At 35.4% G+C, this 12,794-nt stretch overlaps 1 protein-coding gene and 1 non-coding gene across 6 annotated transcripts in view; both read left to right on the top strand.

The window, feature by feature from the left end:
* The window catches only part of CDK19 (cyclin dependent kinase 19), a 248,765-nt gene that overhangs the window by 161,865 nt on the left and 74,106 nt on the right, over positions 1–12,794 (top strand). The gene's annotated exons all lie outside the window — the stretch shown is intronic.
* On the top strand, positions 2,366–2,472 carry LOC130457655 (U6 spliceosomal RNA). The gene has a single exon (XR_008916947.1). It is a non-coding gene; the product is annotated as a U6 spliceosomal RNA (small nuclear RNA).

Genomic DNA, 12,794 nt, shown 5'->3' with positions numbered 1-12,794 from the left:
TATGTTTTACAGTGTTTTCTAACTTGTTCATTCATAAATTCTTCTTTTGTTCCTAAATATCTACCTTTAGACTCAGATCATATATCCATTTTGATCCTATCTTGGTAATTAGTAGAAGACATTGTTCTATATCTAGTTTTTGCTAAACTGCCTTCCAGTTTTTTACCAAATTGTGTATTCTTTACTATAATTTACTATAATTCTTTACAACTGTTTGTTATATGTCTATTCTGTTCCACAGATCTATTTATTTCTTAGCCAGTGCCAGAGGGTTTTGATATTTATTGCTTTATAATATAGTTCGAAATCTGATACTGCTAGTCCTCCTTCCTTAAGATTTTCTTTCACTATTTCCTTTGTTATTCTTGACCTTTTGCTTTTCCAAATGAATTTTGTTACTATTTTTTCTAAGGTAAAATAATTTTTTGGAAATTTAATTGGTATGGCAGAGAATAGATTAGGAAGACTGTCATGTTAATTATATTAATTCTGTCCATATAGGAACAATTGATATTTTTCCACATTTATTTATATCTGACTTTATTTGTATAAAATGTGTTTTATAATTATATTTGTGTAGCTTCCTGATTTGTTTCGGAAGATATACTGCTATGTATTTTATTCTATGTATTTTATTCTATCTATGATTAATTTAAATGGATTGTCTCTTATGATCTCTTCTAGAGAACATTGTTAATGATATGTAGAAATGATGATGAAATTATTGAGAGTTTTGATTAATTTTTTTTACATTTCTGAAAACCAGTTTTATTTAAATAAGATCTTAAATGCATTATATAACATTTAAACTAATTTTAGAAAACCAGTCTGATAATTTCACATGGCACTGGGCAGCTGTTGCTATTAAGAGGTAATCTCCATAGTTATTACACTGACTGTTGAGATACATTGATTCAATATTTGTTCCCTTGTCAAAAGTCTAATTCAGGTAAAGTTGGCCTCACAGTATAGTGTTCTCCACTTGTGCATCACCCAGTCAGGGCACTACTATTAAAAGTCTGTTCAAACACTAGGCCTTGGTATGATGTAAGAAAGAAAATGTCCTGCCATTCCCCCAAAATCAAAGTCTTATTCCCTGGCTCAGGTGGTATTAATCACCAAGGGAATCCCTGTTCTGCTACCAAAGGCTTTCTTTATCTTGGTGGTACAACTGGGTATTGGTGGACTTACTTGTAGCTCAGAGGATCAGTTTTCTTAAATGGACAGAGAACTCTGAACAGGGAGCACCCAAGGAGCCTCTGGGCAGACATGCTACTGGGGCATGTCTGTGGATGGACAGATGCCCCTAGGGCTTTGAACTTGATTGAAACATCACATTATTTGAGTTTCAGGCTGAGCACTGACAGGCTTTACCTCTTTTTTTTTTTTGAGCTGTTCACCTTGTAGCTGAATTACTTCTCCATATTCTGGATACTCAATTTCAGTACCATTACAGACAAATTTCTTCTTGAATGCCTTCATTAGTTTCTTTTTATCATAATCATCAGTGATCCCCTGGACAGTAGTGAGGGTCTTCCTCTCATTTCTCTGTTGAATTCTTATATGGATATATAATCCTCAGTCCCAACAGGAAGCAGGTGATAACCCTTACTTGCATCAGAAAAGGTGTAGAAAGAGCAGAGGTTCTGGATAGCAGACATATGACATGAATCCTTTTCTTCAGTGGAAAAGCTTCTTCTGCTTTTCTGCATTTGTTTATGATGTTTTTATGCCCAAGTACATGGTCAATTTTTGTTATATGTACCATGTGCTCCTGAAAAGAAGATATATTCTTTTAAATTTCATTAAATTTTCTCCAGATATCTATTAACTCTGATTTTTCTAACATTTCATTCATTTCCCTTACTTCTTTCTTACCTTTTTGGGGGGGTTCAATTTGTCAAGTTCTGATAGGGGAATGTTAAGATCCCCTACTAGTATGGTTTTACTGTCTATTTCCTCCTTAAGCTCTTTTAGTTTCTCCTTTAAAAAACTGGATGTGCACAATTTTGATGCATTTATTTTGGGTACTGATATTTCTTCATTATTTATACAGCCTTTTATCAAGATGTAATTACCTTCCTTAGTCAGTTTTCCCCCTTCCCTCCTCTCCCCTCCCTTATATTACTTCCCTTCCTACCACCTCCCTTCTTATTCCCCTCTTACTATAGAGCTTTTTGATTGGACCTCCCATTCCCTCTTCCCCCCCTCCCCCTTTCCTTATTTCCCTTCTACTTCTCTATAGGGTAAGTAACATACACTTCTATACCCCAATGAATCTGGCTGTTGTATCCTCTCTGAGCCAGTTCCAATGACAGTACAGCTTAAGTGTTACCTGTCACCAACTGTTAAAGATATTTTTAGGGTGCTTGCTTCGGCAGCACATATACTAAAATTGGAATGATACAGAGAAGATTAGCATGGCCTCTGAGCAAGGATGACACGCAAATTCATGAAGCGTTCCATATTTTTTCAGAGCTGCACTCTTTGTGGTGGCCAAAAATTGGAAAATGAGGGGATGCCCTTCAATTGGAGAATGGCTGAACAAATTGTGGTATATGTTGGTGGTGGGATACTATTGTGCTCAAAGGAATAATAAAGTGGAGGAATTCCATGGAGACTGGAACAACCTCCAGGAAGTGATGCAAAGCGAAAGGAGCAGAACCAGGAAAACATTGTACACAGAGACTGATACACTGTGGTACAATCGAACGTAATGGACTTCTCCATTAGTGTCAATGCAATGTCCCTGAACAATCTGCAGGGATCTAGGAGAAAAAACACTATCGACAAACTGTGGGAGTAAAAACACCAAGGAAAAGCAACTGCTTGACCACAGGGGTTGAGGGGACATGTCTGAGGAGAGACTCTAAATGAACACTCTAATGCAAATACCAACAACATGGAAATGGGTTCGAATCAAGAACACATGTGATACCCAGTGGAATCGTGTGTCGGCTATGGGAGAGGTGGTGGGAGGAAAAGAAAATGATCTTTGTCTCCAATTAATGATGTTTGGAAATGACCAAATAAAATAATGTTTTAAAAATCCATTTGGTGATTTTAATTACTATAGAGTAAGGAAATTGAGAGAGAGAGAGAGAGGGAGAGGGTGAGTGGGAGGGGGAGAGGGAGAGAGGAAATGAGTTAATTTAAAATGCTCCAGCTCAGGCTGAGCTAGGCAGGAGTTCAAGGCCTTGGCTAAGGGGGCCTCCAATGAGAGCCAAGGGAAAAAGGAATCAGTCTTATCACTCACCATGTGACCGTCTCAAGGAAACTGTCTGAGGGAGCTCCTTCAGGCTCGAGTTCCAGGCTCCCAGGCCTGCTCACAGGAATTGACCAGCCAGAGCCACCTCTCTGGGGGAAGAGCCAGAAGGTTCCCCCAGAGAGAGCCAGTGAGCCAAATATATAGTCCCCTTTTGCTCTTGTGCCTCCTCCTCTAAATGACCATTCGTTAGTTCTCATCTTTTTTTGACTAGATTATATCTTTAGTTACTTAACACTTCTTTATTATGTTCATCATTTGTGAGTTACTTAACCTTTTTGTGATTAATTTAACCTTTATAGTTACTTAACACCTTTTTGTATTAAGATCTAAAAATAGACTTAGCTTAAAATTCTAGCTTCACTCTAAGGTGAGAACTAAGTATCTTCATTGTTTAATCAGGAGTTTACAACTTTATCTTCTCATAAAGTAAGATCTAAGTGGGGTGGAGTAATTCAAAGTTCACACAGCCTCTCTTTCTTCCTTTCATTGTATTGTTCTTTTTCTTCCCCACTCCGTTGTTTCTTTATGTGATATGGTTTTCTCCATTTTATTTTTTCCCACATTTCTCTTTGTATTATCTTCTTTTTAACCCCAGGTTTTTGTTTTTTTATATATATCATTGTAAACAGCTTATTTCTATACCCTCTATGTATACTTCTAATTACTCTGATAATAACAATTTTTATGAGTTACAGGTATAATCTTTCCATATAGGAATATAAGCCATTTGACCCTTAATATTTTTTCCTTTCTTACTTACCTCTTTATACTTCTCTTAAATTTTGAATTTGGGCATCATATTTTCTGCTTACATCTGATCTTTTCTTCAGGTATGCTTGGAAATCTTTTATTTTATTAAATGACCGTACTTTCCCCTTAAATAATATAGTCAGTTTTGCTGGGTAAGTGATTCTTGGTTGTGAACTCGGTTCCCTTGCCTTCTGGAATATTATATTCTAAGCCTTCCAGTCCTTCAATGTAGAGACTGCCAGATCCTGTGTGATCTTGACTGGGGCTCCATGATCTCTGAATTGTTTCTTTCTGGCTACTTATAATATTTTCTCTGCAGGAGGTGACCTGTGGATTCTTTTAATCTCTATTTCACCCTCTTATTCAAGAATATCAGGGCAGTTTTCTTTAGTATGATGTCTAGGCTGTTTTTGGTTGTTTTTTTATTTTGGTCATGACTTTTGGTTAGTTCAATAATTCTTAAATTGTCTCTCCTGGATCTATTTTTCATATTCTTAGTTTTTGCAGTGAGGTACTTCATATTTTCTTCTATTTTTTTTTCATTCTTTTGATTTTGTTTTATTGTTTCTTGATGTCTCATGAAGTCATTAACTTCTAATCACCCAGTTCTCATTTTTTAAAGACTGAATTTCTTCTATTACCTTTTGATCCTCTTTTTCTAATTGGTCCTTTCTTTTTTTAAAGTCATTCTTTTCATCCTTTGACTTTAGGCTCATTTCTCATTTGGTTGAATCTGGCCTTTAAGAAATTGTTTTCTTGTTTTAATTTATGTTCCTCTGTTTCTAATGACTTATTTGGCTTTTTAAGCTATTGTTTTTTATTTCCTATTTTTCTTCAACGTGTCTTATTTGATTCTTGAATTCCTTTTTGAGAGCTTCCAGAACCTGAGTCCAATTCTCTGAATTTTTTTAGTTTTTGCTTGAAGTTCCTTGGGTCTTGTAGACCTCTGTTGGTTCTATTCTTTTGTCTGTTTCTCTGCAGAAGCTTTCAATCATTGACTCATCTTTTTTTAAACTCACTTTCCCCCACACACACCCCCACTCCCTGATTGTAAACTTCCTCTGTTGGTTTATAGGAATAGAGTGTTTGAGTTGCTCTGTCCTGGAGGGAATCTTCAGTTTTCTCTTCTCTGCTGATATATATACTGGATCAGACCAGTTGAACTGACCTGTCATGCTAATCAGCCCTAAGACCTAATATTCTGTGTAGGAAGAGGGTGCCCAACTAGATATTCCCACCCGCCACCCTATTCCTCCTCATCAGCCACTTTCAGAGCCTTGGACCTCATGTGGTAGATCTGAGGTGCTACATTGTGGTTGCAGCCCCCACTTGGGAATCCTGTAGTCAAACCCGCATCTGATTACAAGTCTCAGTGCAGTAGGTAGGGGAAGGATGTTGGATTTCTCTATTATATCATAGAAATTGATTTTCTGTGCCTACCTTTCAAGTGGTATTCGAGAAGAACGTTCTTTGTCTTGTTCTTGTATTTGGATTTCTGTCTTTTGAAGCACTTTCTAAAGATTGTTATGGAGAGGTAGTCAGAGAGGTTTTGGTTTTTGCTGCTCCTAAGCCACCATCTTTACTCTGCTCCCCCTTCCCCTCATTGGGGTTAAGTGACTTGCCCAGGATCACACAGCTGGGAAGTTTCTGAGGCCAAATTTGAACCTAGGACTTTCCTTCTCTATTACTGACTCTCATTCATTGAGCCACCCATGTGCCTATATCTGTATGAATGATTGAGATTCTTATAGAAATAATTAATTTAAAAAATTTACATAGTGCTTTATGGTTTATAAAACACTTAAAATGTATTATTTCATTTAATTCTCACAACAATAGCCATGTGAGGGATGTTCTACCCCCATTTTACAGATGATGAAACTGAAGCCAACAGAGGTTAAATGACTTGACCAGTTCAACAAACTAGGAACCGACTGAAATGGGATTTAAACTCAAATCTTGATCCAAGGCTAGCTGCAAATACAGTCAATTAAACATCAGTCTGTATATTGTCAGCATTCTAGAAATGAGTATTTTAAGTCAACTACATGCTTTTGGTTTTATATGAAATTTTTATCAATAACCTTTTCTTCCTTTTAAAAAATATGCTTTCACATCCCCCTGGCTCACCATTCCCCAAAAGAACTCTCTCTTATAACAAATATTTGTATTTAAGCAAAATAAATCAGTACATTGATCATAGCTGAAAATTTATGCCATATTCTAGACCTTTCTCAAAGAAGATAAAAAATATGATTCATCATCAGTTTTCTGAAATCATAATTTTATACTGCACTGGATTGAGTTCTAAAGTCTTTCTTTGTTATTTTCCATTATGTTATTGTGGTCAGTGTGCAAATTGTTTTTCTTATTCTATTTACTTTCCAGCTGTTTGTTATTACTAAAAAAGTCATAAATATTTTTCTATAGATTACCTTCCTTTATTTGAGCTCTTTGAGATTATCTTGCTGTGAATTTTCCAAGTGATATTGATTTTAGAAATCCAAAATTCCTTTGTTTAACTTAATAGATGCTTATAAATAACTATATAGCATTTTTAGAGATGTAAGCAGTTATTTTCTGTTAAGTAGAAAATGGCTTTTTATTAGTTATTATGATTACATATGATAGGTTGTACATAATAAAGAACAAACGAGTCTAGAATATATATATATATATATATACACATCTCATTTAGGAGTGTTAATTTTCTTGTCTTAATTGTTACATTCTTGTTAGACCTTGGAGTTGGGTCTAGAGCTTTGTGGATACTTGTAATTGCTTTCCAATGAGCTCTTTTTAATACTAACTTTTGGTTTGTAATAATTTTTTGGGAAAAAGAAACCTTATCTCTGTTATTCTGGGCTATACCTAGTCCTAAAAGGCAAGTAGACCAAAAAACAAAAAGCATTTTTAACTTAAGTTGGAAATAATTGCAAACTGTGCTTCAAATTAGAATAAAAAATTCATTGTAAAGAAAACTCTCAACCTTATAAATCTGATATACAACTAACATAGTTGGCATTATAGTACTACATATTCTATATTTACTTTTTTGACCAGTTCATTAAATATTAAATATTAAATCTTAAAAAAATTTAAAATATTAAATAAAATTAAATATTAAAATTAAATATTAAAATCCTTTTCTCAATTAAAATTTCAACTAAATTAATTAGAACAGTGGTAGGTCAAAACCCATTGCAGTCATAAGGAGACTGGCCTATTATAATTAGAATCTTATTAAAATATGACATGCTACCTCTTCTAAGATGATTAATAGAATGAAAATTGAGTCTTTTTCACCTATCATTTGGATTCTACCTGCAGACCAGAGAAACAGAAAACATTTCTTCCACAAATAGCAACAACATAAAACTTTTGTGAAGACCAATGAGATGATTTTTGTAGAGCACTTTACATTTATGTAAATGTTCTATGTATTTATAAGCCCCTGTTATTGTTTTCTAATTCTCATGTTAAGTTAAGAATCTTCCTGCTAGTATTTCTTTATAGTCAGGGTTTTATAGGTTTTTATATAAGTGGATAAAATGACTGCTTTCATTAGTTGAGTAAAGATATTAGCATTCAAGGGGGCAGCTAGGTGGGACAGTGGATAGAGTGCTTGGCTTAGAGTCAGGAAGTCCTGAATTTAAATCTATACTCAGCCACTTATGAGCTGTATGTCTCTGAGCAAGTCACTTAATGCTGTTTGCTTCAGTTGTCTCATATGTAAGATGAGCTAGAGAGGGAAATGGAAAAGTACCTTAATATCTCTGTCAAGAAAATCCCAAAACAGGAGTCACAAGATGGTCAGACATAACTGAAAACAACTGAACAATGACAGAATGCAAATTTATCATTGTAGGTTGTCTGAAAGCATTCTTTGTGCAATATCAGGCAGGACAAGAATGATGTTTCCTTCTTTTTTTTTGTTTTATTTAATTAGTCAGTTTAGAACATTATTCCTTGGTTACAAGAATCATAGTCTTTCCCTCCCCTCCCCCAACCCCTTCTGTAAACAACATGCAATTCCACTGTGTTTTACCATGTGTCTGGTAAAAAAACTTTTTTCATGTTTGTACTAGGATGAGTCTACATTCCCAATCATATACCCCTCGACCCATGTAATCAAGCAGTTGTTTTTCTTTGGTGTTTCTGCTCCCACAGTTTTTCCTCTGGATGTAGATAGTGTTCTTTCTCATAAATCCTTCTGAGTTGTTCAGGATCATTGCATTGCCACTAATGAAGAAGTCCATTATATTCGGTTGTACCACAGTGTATCAGTCTCTGTGTTGTAACAATTAAAGTAGTTTGGCATAAACTGTTACAGATAAAAGAGTGGTTGGCTTAAACTGCGAATGCATAAATATGGTTTCAAATCAAATATAAAGTGGTCGCCAGGGAAAAATTCCCAAATATGGAATATACCCAAGTCAGCTTGGTTTTATGGAGATTTTAATTAATACAAATAAAGGAATTAATGAAAGAGAGAGAGTAAGAGGAACCAATGAGAAAAGAGATAGGCCAGCCTAGGCTTTTAAGCCTTAAGAGAGAGATCAGTCAGTCTTTTATCCACTCACCATAAGATTTGTCCTAAGCAAGATTCTAGTGTTCAGAGAGACCCACCAGTTCAGCCTCGGCAAACTGAACTTAAGTTCAGCCACCAAGCCCTTCAAGGCAGCTCTGGCAAGCTGATTCTCCAATTCAGCTTTGGCTGCTGAATTTCCCAGAGACCTCTTTTGAGCTCCTTTTAAAGAGAATTTTCTCCTATGTCACCTCCCTTAAGTTCTCACATCTACCAATCACAGTAGACCTTTTCACAGGACTGACCATTCTTAATTCACACCTGAGTAGACTAAACTTTTGAGTAATTCACACCTGAGTAGACTAAAACCTCACACCTTTTGCTAAGCTTGCTTGAACCTTTAGTGATTAATTTGACCTTCATAGGTACTTAGCATATTTTTGTATTAGATCTAAAAATAGATCCAGTTTAAGGTTTTTTAGCTTTACTTTAAGTATGGGTTAAGTATTTTTCATTGTTGTTCAGTAAAGAGTTTACAACTTTATCTTCCCCTAAAGTATGCTTAAGTATGGGTGGAGTAGAGTTCTCACATTCCTGACTAAGTCCCTTCATTGTTTAAAATGGGGAATGGTCTTAACCAAGTGTTCTGAGGTAGAGTCTGAGAATTTTTAACATTCACAAGTCTGAGAAATTTTAAGACTCACAGTGTACAATGTTCTCCTGGTTCTACTCCTTTTACTCTGCATCACTTCCTGGAGGTTGTTCCAGTTCACATGGAATACCTCCACTTTATTATTCCTTTGAGCACAATAGTATTCCATCACCAATATATACCACAATTTGTTCAGCCATTCCCCAATTGAAGGGTATCCAGTCATTTTCCAATTTTTTGCCACCACAAAGAGCATAGCTATGAATATTTTTGTACAAGTCTTTTTCCTTATTATCCCATTTGGGGTATAAACCCAGCAGTGCTATGGTTGGATCAAAGGGCAGACAGTCTTTTATCGCCCTTTGGGCATAGTTCCAAATTGCTCTCCAGAATGGTTGGATCCATTCACAACTCCACCAGCAATGCATTAGTGTCCCTACTTTGCCACATCCCCTCCAGCATTCATTACTTTCAAGAAAGATGTGTCTTTAAACCCTTTTACTACAAAAATGTTTCATTGAATTTGATCGTCATATATATTTGGAATAGTGACATCTACTTAAAATATTGATCTTTAATTTTATGGATCAGTATCATGTTCAGGTCTTTGTGTTCAAGAATTTGGTTTGTGATAATGGTCCAGTTGTAGAATAGTTTATTAGTTGAGTTCTCCAGAATATTTTGAGGTCTTGATTTGTAGTATGAGGATCTGTTATCTGACAGTCCATGAGTGCTAATGAATTTCTTATGTATAATTGTAGTCATGTCTGGCTAGGGTGGTGCTAAATTTTTGTACTCAGTACTCACATAACTTAGTTATATGCTCCACTTATATGTTATATGTCTTGACTTGAATAATCTATGCTGATTACTAATTGTATGTAGGCTTCTTTAGAACAACTGTTCCTATAGTGCCTAGGGGCAATGATCTGGTCCTGAGTTGCTAACAAAAAACTTTCTTTTCTCACAAATAAGAATGTTTGATTCAGACATTTATTAATACTCAGTTGTTGACATACTTTTGGCAGAGTTTATGTGGATGCCACCAATGGAGGGCCTTTTAATTCTACTCTTGTATCTTAGTTATTTCTATGTTCCATCTAGAAGTAACCTGCTTCTGGTTACATTAGACAAATCCAGTGGTATGGGCCCTGTCCCATAAACATGCCCAAAACTGTGAACTCAGTATCTTTTCCCTAAATTCTCTGCCTTCCAAATTTCCCTATTAGGTAACTAGGTGGTGCAGTAGATAGAATGCTTCACCTGGAATTAGTAAGATCAGAGTTCAAATCTGGTCACAGGTTCTTAATTCTATGACCCTGGGCAAATCACTTAATCTTTTTTTGCCTCAGTTCCCTCACATATAAAATGGGGATAGTAACAGGATTGTAAAAAAGGTGTGAGACTGAAATTAATATTTATAAAGAACTTAGAACAGTGCTGGCCCTTGGGGATACACACTCTTATTTATTCCCTCCATACCTCCTTCCCTCTCTTTTTTCCTTCAGGCTTGCAACCTGGTCATCCTCAGTGCTTCACTTTCTTTCACCTCCCAGATTCAGTTTGTTGCCAGGGACTTTTGATTTTGCCTTTAAAACATTTCTCAATATACCTTCTTTGATACTACCATCACCCTGGTGCAGGCTCTTATCATCTCATGCCTAGATAATAGCTAGTTGGGATGGGATGGTAGGATCAAATGAGGGCTTTTTTATGGATCAGGGAGATATGGATATGTTTATGAGAAGCAGGAAAGGAGCCAGCAGATAGGAAGATAATGAGGATAGAGAGAGTAGGAATGATAATGGGGGCATTCTGCTGGAGAAGGTCAGAGAATGAGATCCATAATTCATATAAAGTAGCTTGCCCAGATAAGGAGAAGGGTTTCCTCTTCCATCTGAGACCAGAATGATGGAGAAGGTAGTAGAGGTAGACACTTGAGTGATAAGGAGAAAGGTTGAAGTATGAAATGAAGTCTTCTGCTGTAAAGAATGGAAATGAGATAGTAAATTGATTAGGAAAAAATAAAAGTATTGTCTTGCAACAGTGAGGGCTTAGGCTGAAATTAGAGAACATAAATTTGTAGCATACTTTATTGTGAGAGTTTATTTTTTCTTGAAGTTTATGAGTAGTCAAGTCAAAATAAGTATTTATATAGTGCCTTCTATAAGCAGTCTGTGTCCTAAGCACTTAAGAAAATAAATATATTATCTTATTTGTTCTTTATAACAACCCTGGGAAGTAAGTACTATTATCATCCCTATTTTACACTTGAAGAAACTGAGTCAAAGGTTTAGTGATTTGTGAGGGATCATGACTAGGAAGTGTCTCTGAGGTTTTTGAACTCAGTTCTTTCTGACTCTGTGCCCAAGGTTTTATGCACTATACCATCTGATACCTCTAAATGAAGGCAGAAGATTATGGGAATAATCCAGGACTAGAGTTTGATTATTCATGAATGTCTATAGAACTAGGAGGCAAAGGAATTCCTGAGCAGAATTTCATGTAGAGCTGATTTTTATTTACCAGGAGGTTGAAATGGTGAAGTATCACCTTGCTGAGGTGTTAGCCTGGGAAAGAACTAAGGAATAATAATTATAATAAGGTTACTGTGAGTTAGGATTATTGTTATTGTTATTATTTTCTAGTTGTCATCATCATTATGATCATAGGAGGTAGTTTTTTCCTCTCTTTTTGTCTATTCAGCCCCCCCCCCTTCCCCCCAATTGTTTATTTTCAAGTAGTTATTTCTGGCTCTCTGGCTCGTTTTTCCTTTACCAGCATTTCACATTATCTTCATCCTATAGACTCTTCTAACTTAAGCAAATATGTTCTTTAAAAAACTTTGTTTTGGTTTTTAGATTTAGTATTTAGATTTAGTAATTTCTGAGTTTTGTGAAGTTAAAAGATAGCTCGCAGTGGACTAAAGACATTTATTGACTAAAAATTTTCATAGGATCCTATGAACATAGCTAGAAGTATCCTTCAATGTTACGAATTCTAAAATGAGGAAAATTGAAGCCCAGGGAAGGTAGTTTTTACATCAGGGAGAAATAATTTAGAATACAGAAATTTGGTAAAAGCATTTTTTTATGTGTTTTAAGTGAAAGACAGTGGTCTTTTTATTTAATTTTACTATTGCCACTATTAAAAAAACTTCCTTAATCATGATCAAACATCAGTAGTGTTTTGGTTTATAAATTATTATGTTAATATAACCATTTTATAAAATAGTATCTTCATAAATACAGTGCAGCTGACTAGAAAAAAACTTGGATTTGTTGATAGTGATGGGTGTTCTTGTCCTTGGAATGCGCAGGCAAAGAAAGAGCTTGTTGCCGACATAGAACATTTGACTTGCCAGGTCATTATGACCCCACATGTATATTTTTTACCATTTATTTATCCATCTATATATTTATTTATTTATTCATTCATTTACTTATTTGTTCGTTTGTTCATTTATTTGCTCATTTATTTGTTTGTTTGTCTGTCTGTTTGTATCTATCTATCTATTTAAGAATATTTTGGGGGGCAGCTAGGTAGCTCAGTGGATTGAGAGCCAGGCCTAGAGATGGGAGGTCCTAGGTTCAAAT

This window comes from Monodelphis domestica, chromosome 2 (assembly GCF_027887165.1).
Source record: "Monodelphis domestica isolate mMonDom1 chromosome 2, mMonDom1.pri, whole genome shotgun sequence".
NCBI lineage: Eukaryota > Metazoa > Chordata > Mammalia > Didelphimorphia > Didelphidae > Monodelphis > Monodelphis domestica.
Note: the sequence above shows the minus strand (reverse complement) of the source record. Positions and strands in the feature narration are given on the sequence as shown.